The sequence below is a fragment of the Rhagoletis pomonella genome, unplaced genomic scaffold (genome assembly GCF_013731165.1).
Source record: "Rhagoletis pomonella isolate Grant_MI unplaced genomic scaffold, Rhpom_1.0 Rhpom_scaffold_00007, whole genome shotgun sequence".
Lineage (NCBI taxonomy): Eukaryota > Metazoa > Arthropoda > Insecta > Diptera > Tephritidae > Rhagoletis > Rhagoletis pomonella.
The window spans coordinates 15,582,798-15,593,561 of NW_023458561.1; positions in this window are offsets into that span (position 1 = coordinate 15,582,798).

The following is a 10,764-nucleotide window of genomic DNA, read 5'->3' on the forward strand; positions in this document are numbered from 1 at the left end:
AGTTGTTTATAAGCGTATGAATATAAAATTACAAAAAATTTTCAAAGGAAAGCTTTTTATAAACATTTTTATAACCCTTTATTTAAAAACTCATACATAGATTGCTTAACATCTAGAAACTAAAAGAAATGCGAATTTTCCGCGGACTCATCTACAGTCGCGAAAATATAAATAGGGAATAGACATTTTGGTATACAAATTCACGATAACACACAAAAATTAAGCATAAAAAAGTTAATTATTACATCTTGTTGCGTGCTTGCAATTACATGCAAATTCTCATTTATGAACTTTCCTGAAAAAAACTTAATACATTTTTAATTAAATGCAATGTTAAACTAAGAAAGGATAAGGAGAACTCATCATTTGAAAACTCGAATGCTCCACCGATTAGCGCAGCGGGTCCTGGATTGGATTTTTTTACCGCATCGGTTTTATTGAATTTTTTCTTTTAATAATATATTTTAAAAAACGTAAACACGTCACTTTCGATGGAAAAAATTTTATAATTACTACTTCATGTCGTTGGCATTTGCATTTCATTTATAAGTTTAAGTTATTTATAAACATTCGCTCTCAAAACTTATTAAAGGTTTATTTGAAAAAAACTTTTAATAAGCTTAATATTATAAATGCTCATTATAGCAAACCTACTTTAAGTTATTTTTAAAAACATTTACTGAAATGCTTGTTGGGTATGCTTGACCTTCAAACACTTGCTCCAAGGCGAGGAGGTGCCGTTGTGACCGGACATTTTGTTATTGGTTATTAAAATAAAGAAATCAATAAGGAATGCATATACATATGTAGCAAATGAGAGGCTAACAAGTGGATTATGTCCGAGTCGCAAATGAGAGTTAACTCATAACTAAGTTACATAAATGTATATGTATATGTGCGTATGTAAATATGTATGTACTAACATATATTTTTGCGATTAATAAGTATATATAAATATAAAGATAATACTAATCATCGGTTAACACCGTTAACATCGTTATCGACGCTTTCGACTCCATGCATATAACACGATATCGGTAACGTCGATAAAGATGTTTAACCGCTGATTATCCTGTAGTTAAATGTACTAGTTGTAAACTGCCCACAACTAGTATGAACCGCATGCCCAACTAGTCAGCCAACTGTCTTTTTTCCATGCAATCAACTGGTATTTTTAATATGGTGATGTCCTACGAGATGGCAATTGTCAGATTTCGGTCAGAAATATACCAGTCTCATACTAGTTCAAATTCCAATTATGGACCAAAACCACTACTTTGGAAGTCAAAAAATAAAATGAATTCTTGAATATACAATAAAAAAACTTTTGATTAAGTACGCTTTAATAAATTACACACCAGCCTTAGATTTGCCTAGGGATGCGCGATACCGATACGATATTCAATATATCAACGTTGTTGAGAATATCGGTTATTTTATATCGATATCAAAAGTTGCGATACGGTATCGATACGGTATTTTGTGTCGATATCTGAAATATCGGATGCTATTTTCCCCATTTCTGGCAACTCAGCTTTTGCTTTTTTCTTTCTTATTCCTTTTGCTCGTGCATGTTATCACCAAAGTTTCATTCCCATCAAAGGTGACTTTAAAGTTAAAATTGCATTTAAAATACTCAGAAATCTCTCATGTTCATAAAATTTTTTGAACATAATTTGAAAATATACGTGCTTAGTGATTTTATTTGGTAAGTACGAGCATTTTCATAATTCCATTTTCAACCATGAATATGTCGGGGAAATGTGTATATAAATACATGCAGATACATTTTTATTTTTCGGAAAAAGCGTTAAAACTGTAGTTCCGCAGATTTTACTAAAATGTTTGCATTTGCTTGAACAATATATACGCAAATGCTGTTATACTATATCTCCATTGAGAGATTTATCCATTAAGATTTAATAAATCCAGTTGCTAAATCACAACCGTCTCCATTACCACAACGAGATATGTTTGACGTTCACATTTTTAAATATTTGACGTTTGCTTATGTATGATTTTATAAATACAGTTGCGGACATTGATATACAGGCAGATAAAAGGAAGGTACCGAGCGGAATTTCATTATATGAATTCTGAATAATATTGGCTTCTTATTCGTGGTAAATATGTATGTAAAATATATAGTTTGGAAAGTGTAAAGAATGGTACAATATTCCGAATCATTTTCCCGAATTTAAGAAAAATTATCAAAACGGCAAAAAACATTTGCGGAAAGAAAAATTTTTGTAGAACTCTCTTATTCATAGGAGGGAACCGAAAATCCAATCGTGGGCCTTTGGCATATCATGAAAACGAACTGAGTTCTAGAGGATGTGCGGTGCAATGTTATCGAAGCAGAACCATTACCGAAATTTATAAATTTTTTGTCGCAGCGCGTAAATGACTTATAGAAAGCGGAGAAGACTCTGCATGATATTACTATAAAACATTTCTTCTAAATTTTTAGTTTTTAAAATAATATTTTCTTAATTTATTACAACCAAAGTTATGTAAATATGTATTACTAATTTTCCTCCCAAACTAACAAAAATATAATAATCCCTAAAAATACGAAAATTCATGTTTTTATGATAGGTTAGATTTCAATGTCCTGAACTGTATATTGAAAACACAAATGTCATTTGACTTATGGCATGTGGTTGCCACATCCAACAAATTGTATTTATTGATCAATATTATTGAAGATTTGACGAAGATTTAACTTAAATCTACTGCCTTTCGAGATTTAATTTTATATGGTAAATCTCAAAAGATTTAACGTCAAATCTCGTCAGAGGGCTAAATCTTCATTAAATCTCACAATGGAGACATAGTATTAGTAAAGCAAAATATTGATTTAACCCTCTAGTAGGCCAATTTTTGTTTGTGTTGAAAAATTCAGGAATGGGTGATTTTAGCACGAGAAATCCAAAAATGATGTCCATTTCGTTCTGTGACAGTAACTTTTTCCTACAGGGGAGAAAAACCAAGACCGTCTGGAGACGGGCTCGCCGATATACTTTGACGTATTTTCAGCTTTCCCTTACACAATGTTGACCTACGAACCGGCAATCCCGTCTGCAGACGGTCAAAAATGCAAACTGGGTTTTTATATGTCGGCAAGTCGGTCTGTAGACGGTCTGTAGATGGTCTGTGTTCGAAAGCAATTTTCTCCATTTCGAATGGTGACATAATTATAAAACTTATATCGAAATACTGTGCTTTTAACTACGAAACCCACTGATTTTTTTTTGTATCAAAAAATGTTTCAAAAGAAAAAAATTCTTTAATTACCAAATTACTTAATAGCAAGAAATAATTAATTTTAACCGAGTCTTTCACAATCTGTGATTCAACTGCCGATTAAAATAAAACGGATTGACATAACGGATTAAAATTTACATCGTTGTAACGCTACGCTTTTTTTCTAAAGATCGTGCTTTTCGAATATAGAAAAAAATTATTATAGGTGCACTAAATACGTGTTTAGTTAACGACCATCTGGAGGCGGTTCAGCCTACTAGAGGGTAAAGCCAAATAATGCTACCCTACCTATACTCTGAAATTCAGCCCCCAGAGCCGCGTTCCGTCATCGAGAGTATTACCGAAATCACGGCTCCAAAAAAAGCAGCGTGGAGAGAATTCCAAAGATTAAAAAATAGAAAAGCGAAATGCAAAACTTGCCAGAAAATTGTTGCGTACTCTGGAGGGACAACTAATTTGTTTGTACACGTCACGTTTGTACGTATCATTCCACAGAAAACAAGACGGTAAGTTACCAGAGTATAAATAACAGTGAATATGTTAGGAGTAAATACAAATAAATATATTTTTATAAACAAAGGTAATTGACATCAGCTTGCCTGAAACAACTACTCAAAAGGAGGATCGCAGGAATTGAGTTTCGAATCGCAATACAGAGTATACCCCCTTATCTTGCTTGTGAGGAGGGGAAAATCAAAGTTGTTGAACTCTGGATACTATTTTTCAAAATAATTAAAGTGTATCTTATCCACAGTAACTTTGTGATATAAATGTATGCTTTTTCGTGTTTTTTTGGTAGTTTTACGTTTGTAAATTAAACAAGTAAGAAGGTCTAAGTTCGGGTGGAGCCGAACATTAAATACCCGGCGCAAGTATTAAATATATGTTTTTCACCTTTCCGAAAGCTACCGCTAGCCGGGGTGTATCGCTTTTGAGTAAATTAGCGTCCCTAGATTTCGAAATATTGCAGTTTCAAGCATTTCTGAAATTTACCGTTATATGAAAAGCGGCCGTAATTTTAGTCCGATTTCAATAATTTTCAACGTTTTGCTTTTATGTGGCAAGCACAATAAAAATACCGAGATTGGTACAAAATGGTAGAACGGTTACCGATATAGATATATGTGACCATAAGTGGGCGGTGCCACGCCCAGTTTCAAAAATTTTACCATAAACGTATTTCTTGGTAAAGAATTGTTGCAAGCATCAATTTTGAATAAATTAGCTTTAATATTCACTGATTTATCGAAGATTTTGTATTTCTCTAAATTACCGTTATATGGGATGTGGGCGTGTTTATTGTCCGATTTTTTAATTTTCGGCCATTTAGTATGCCGTACCAAGGCCAACAACTGTGCCAAGTTTGGAAGAAATTGGTGCAGCGGTTACCAAGATATATATACACATGTAACCATAAGTGGGCGTGGCAACGCCCATTTTCCAAAAATTTATAATATTCTTATTTTTCGTCTGAAAATTATTGTAAATATCAATTTTGAGTGAATTATCTTCAGTAGTTACTAAAATATCGCAGTTTTCGTATTTCTGAAAATTACCGTTATATGGGAAGTGGGCGTGGTTACAGTCCGATTTCGCCCATTTTCAATACCGACCTACCTTGGAATAACGGAAACCTACATACCAAATTTCGTTGAGATATCTAAATTTTAGCTCGAGTTATCGTGTACACGGACGGACGGACAGACAGACATGGCTTAATCGATTTCTCTATTCATTCTGACCATTTATGTATACATTTGTCTATATCTATCTCGATTCGTTTTGGCTGTTACAAACAACCGTTATGTGAACAAAATTAATATACCCTTGTGCGCAAGTGCGCTCGGGTATAAAAAAACAAGTAAGAAAGTCTAAGTTCGAGCGGAGCCGAACATTAAATACCCGGCGCAAGTATTAAATATATGTTTTTTCACCTTTTCGAAACCTTCCACTAGATGGTAAGCGGGGGTGTATCAATTTTGAGTAAATTAGCGTCCTTCAATTTCGAAATATTGAAGTTTCAAGCATTTCTGAAATTTACCGTTATATGAGAAGCGGCCGTTATTTTAGTCCGACATATTTACATATGTACATATTTTTTATGAAATAATAGAAGACTGCCTGACAAAAATTAATAAGTTCACATTAAAACATACTTTTCTCAAAAATGCGCAAAGTACTTGTGCAAACTTTTACGTTTACTAATATATGAAGCCTTGCGTTTATATCTAAGAAGGATTTAGAAAAAGAACCTTGCGCATTTTGGGGAAACGGACAATTGAAAAATTCACCATTAAAAAACTAGTTTGCTGCAAGTTATTCCTTATGTCTCAGAAACCAATGCAACTATGTATGAAATGATAAAAAGTTGTAAAACAATCAACACAAATTGCTTCTTCAAAAGCATAGTTCCTTCTAACCTAATGGTAACCTTAAACATTTTAAAAAACCCTTTAATAACACACATGAACTCGCTTTCGATATCGGGGAAAAGATTTCTCTGACTGAAAAGTAAACTTTGAGCTGTTGTACGCGGCAACTGGTAGCAGTTAGGAACAGGGTGTCCAGATTGTTTAAAAAAAAACCCAATCGCCATTTTGTTTAAATAAAATTCAAGAAATCGATTTAACAAATCTTTTATTTTGAAAATGAGATCTTGTTACAATATAGTTTTTAAAACCAAAAACGAATATAATACCTTCAGAGTGTAATAATAAGTAACACAAATCACTTATATAATAGTAATGTACAAACAATTTTCATTAAAAATACGCATACTTTTTAAAAATATTTGCTTCAACACATTTTGCAATTATTAAATTTATTATAACTCGTATTAATTGATTAATCGCACAATCCGCTTTTAAGAGCTCGGCGCTGAAAATTAAATAAAAACCTATAATAAGGAGGGATCAGCTGTTTCCACAATTTCTTCAAAATCACCTATAGTGTCTGAATGATTTACATTTCTGTTGTTGTCATATATTGAGCTATTCAACCTTGATAACATACTGTTTGATATTGGAAACGTTTTGCAGCAGAAACTATTAGCCTTCATATAACACTTTATTTGAACTATTGAATTAAGGCTTTCCAACCTCATCCAGTTTCGAATCTTAGTTTTTGTTGAATTAATTACTGAAAAAACGGCTCAACAAAAGCATATGAGTGCGGCAAGGATAATAATATGGAACCTACTTTACTTATATTTCCTAAAATTTTATTGCCTGTTGCGGTTTTCACTCCGTAAGCAATTATCCAAAATTCTTCAGAGTCGGATGGAATGGTTCTGAAAAAAGTTATTGGCAGGTCCCTGAAACTCGGCCTCTTGTGATTCACACACTTTTCTGGTGACAAAATCAAAGCTTTTTAAAAGTAATTGACTAGGTAATCGTTTCAAAATTTCTTCGACAAGGGCGATTAAAAATTTTTGACAGCCTTTTAATATGCTTCTTAAGTCAAATTTAACACGCAGTTCATTAGCCTCTTCTGTAAAGTTATAGTGGAAAACTAAGTTTTGTATATTTTCATAATTGGAAAAAAATTATTTGAAGGGAAAAAATCGTCAAAAATCGCCAATGGCGATTTCCTAAATTTTTACGCGCAAATATCCCAAAAAAATCGCCAAATTGGCGCGAAATCGCCAAATCTGCACACTCTGGTTAGGAATGTTTGTACCCGAGATTTGATACTTCGTTATGACTCTACTGGTATATATTTTTTATCTTAAATACCAACTTTCGAAGAATGACTTTTGAGCATCGCCCTATATGAAGTGGGCCCATTGTGCGCCGTTCAAATCAGCGTGCAAATTATCCCTGACTACTGGTCTTTCTGCAATGAACAGTATTGCAAAGCAAAATAAATATAATGGAAATTTATTTAACGCGGTTGTTTTCCATGGAAAAAATAAAAATTAAGTAAATTTATTAACTGAAACTTTTTATTTAAGGAGCTAAGGAGCAAGTGAATTTTTTGATCTCTTTGCTCCATCTCCGCTCCAGGTTTCATGAGCAGCTATTTTTCATGGCAGAAATAAGCTCGGACGTTTGCCATTGCCCGCCGAGGGGCGACCGCTATTAGAAAAAAACTTGTTTGTTATCTTTTTTATGTTGGGTTGAAGGGGGCTTGAACCCAGGCCCTGCGGAATGGTAGCGCGCACTTCTAACCACTACACCACAGCAGCCGCGATATGTATGTAGTAAAAAATAAGAATACTAGTAGTTCATGATTTCCTTGTTGTTTCTTATTTCCGCGCCACAGAGCAGATGTAGCATTCAGCTTTAGTGAGAATTAATCTAAATTCCGCTGCGTATGTAAAAGTAAATACAGTGTTACAAAACAAAGCTGATAAAATGGGCGCCGGTATTAAATGGGCATTTTAAATATTTAAGCGGAAGTCAAACAGACGTCGAGTTGCACAGCAAAAGCCCTACAGCAGATACTCTTGTAGCCTGCGATAGAAACAGTGTTGCCATTTCTAGCCGTTTTCCGGTTAGATTTAGCCGGTTGCTATAGCAAAAAGCCGGAGAAATTGCGGTTTGTAAAAAAAAATTTGCCGATTTTAGCCGACCTTGCTATTTGTCTTTTTTTCTTAAGACTCAAATATATGTTTCCATTTTTGACTAAGCGATAATCTGTTAAAGAACTTTTTACTTAGTTACCAATGTATATGTAGTTAGGTCCTTCTCATCAGGTTTTCTCATCTTTTCATATTCACTGTTAAACTTGTAATTGAGTTGTAAAAATGTACAAAAAAATACTTAATATCTTACCGTACTTTTGAGATAAATAAATATTCAAATATTCAAATGGCTACAAGCCTTATCGCGGAGAAAATTTTCATGTCAGGCAGGGTTATATAAAATTGGGCCAAATTCGCTTACTTTTATTTTAAACGAATATATATTTCCTAATGAAAGACGTAGCGGGGATTTTCTTCATGAAATGTTTGTTATGAATATAAATTTAAGTGTGAAGTTTTAGTCGCAAACTTAAAAAATAACAAATTGTTTCACTGTTTGCTTAACACGCGTTTGTGTTTGGATATAGTGCCAACACATAGAATAAATATTACAGGTATTGTCTTGCCAGATAGCGCATATTCAATTCTGCCTTTATTAAATAACTTCATTGTTGCCCACGCTTAAAAGTTTAAAGTAAGGGAAAAATGGATATTTTCAAGCACTATGTACACATATGTATTTTTTAAAAACTATATTCTTGCTGAGAGCTTACTTAAATTCCAAAAACCGAAGCCCAAATTGAATTTAAAGAACCAACACTGAAATGCGTCAAAATGAAAATAAAAGAGCACAAGTGTCTATGTAAAGCAAAACTTTATGTCGAAAATCCAGCGAGAATTTTCACTAAAAGTATGATAGTAAGAAAAAATGCTCCCAAAATCTCTCTCAAGTAGAGAAACTTGCAAATTTCTGCACGAACGCAAATTTGCAGGAGTTTGCAAGTTTCCCTGCAAGCTAGTATCCACGGTTGCATTTCAGACATACGAAATTTGTATAGAGTTTTTAAAATTCTTTCAGAGGGGCAAAACAAAGGATCTACATGTAAATTTCTTATTAGTCCGACTTTCTTCAACATACGTTTAAATTTCTTTGTCGTAGTAACTGTCGGGTTTCCTAAATCGACTCTGGTTGAGATTGCATTCCGACTACGAATACAGTTCTTTTCTAAATTTTCAAATTATCGTTGACAAAAACTCCAATCATGTGCCACAACCATGTGTTTTTCCTAATTACAAATTCGTGCTGCCAACATTTTTTCCAGCTTTAATTTGAAACTTATATCCAAGAACTAGTCTTTCTACTTGTGATTTGTTTAAATAAAACATGTGAAGTTTAGTTTTAACCGTTTAGCCGTTTTTAGCCGGTTTTTTTGCTAATTTAGCCGGTTGGTCCAAAAAGTTCTGGCAACACTGGATAGAAAAGATGAGGAAAGGGAGGTGAGCATGTTACATGCCTGCTTAAGAAGCTAAGTATGTACCTTTTGCATTTTATTATTGTTGGTAATAACAGCAACAGCATTTACACTGATGTCGTGGTACTGCTATCTGTGCTAACTGGCGGGTGCCACTTGTGGGAGTTGTTGCTTTTGGTTGTTTGCATTGCCAGGTTGAATTCATTTTGGCTTTGTCTGACAACAAGTGCCTCTCGACCCAGCTCCGAAGGGCAACTGGGAGCTGATGCAGGCACTATGTGTTAGCAGTTGGCAGCAGGTAGAAGACGAAACCGTTAGGGGTCGCTTGAGTTGCAGTGTCAGCGTGTTACTACCCTGCAGTGAAAAATTATCAATTGTTAAAACTAACCAACTTATAGTTAGCTTTTTGGCGAGATTTCGATTAATACCTCACTTTTAATTAGCTATGACAAAACCAACTTAAAGTGAATTGTAAAGTCGTGCAGGAGTCATGCAGACGCAATCGGGAGTTGGTTTTCTTTACAAGTTTCTATTAAATATCCTCATACAAAAATTACTTTCAATACACTTTTTTTCTGAACTTCGCAGATTCTTTTTCATATTCAGGACAAATAAAAGGAAGATCGAAATTTTTTACTATCATTTTGAAGTTATGTCTGACGGTGTTCGAATATGGGGCCACCCAGAGCAGAATATGTAAACAAATATGAAATGTACTAAAATAAAGTAAATAAATAAGTCAATAAAAAAGTAAAAAAACAAAAAAATTTTTTGTTTTTCTTATTGATATTTTATGTCCAAAAGTAGTTAGTTACAAGTTAGTTGACATGTAATGTAGAGGTATCCAGGTCTGACTTTTTTGCGGCCATCGCCCCACAAAAGTAGTTAGCTTTTTTCGAACAAAATACACAGTTAATAGTTAGCACTAGTGTTCGCGTAAACAGACTAAAGTTAGGTATAAGCTAACGTCACTCCCTGCAGGGTACATTCGTTAGTGGCAGCAAGCAGTTTTGTTGCCATTTTGCTGTGACTTCGAGTGGGTCACAAACGGGCAAAGCTAACCGAATAGAAGAACAAAATAAATAAGAAATGCAAAAAGAGAATACTTGTAAATATGTATTGCAGAAAGTTTAGTCTATATTTCTTTTCTTTATTAAATTTTAATTAAAATTAATTAATTTAATTTTTTTTAAAAGGCTACCTTATTTTATATATAACTAACTGCACTAGATGCGCATTTCAAAATTTGTACAAAAATTACCGTTGATTTTTGGGAATTTTTTAAACGAAGCTGGGCATTTTCGTCCATATAAACAAATGTCGAACATACTTTGTATGGAAGAAAATGCGTGACACTGCCAGTAAAAAAATTATAAAAAATCAACGTTACTTTAATTCACTTGAAACTTGCACTGAGTAAAAAGATTGAAACATTTTGAAACAAAAAAAAAATTCAAAACACACAAAGCAATATACTCACGACACTATGGGCCAAATATAGTAAAACTGCGTTTTTGGTTGTCGAATTTTTTTATTAGAACTTTATAATTTCAAAGATAT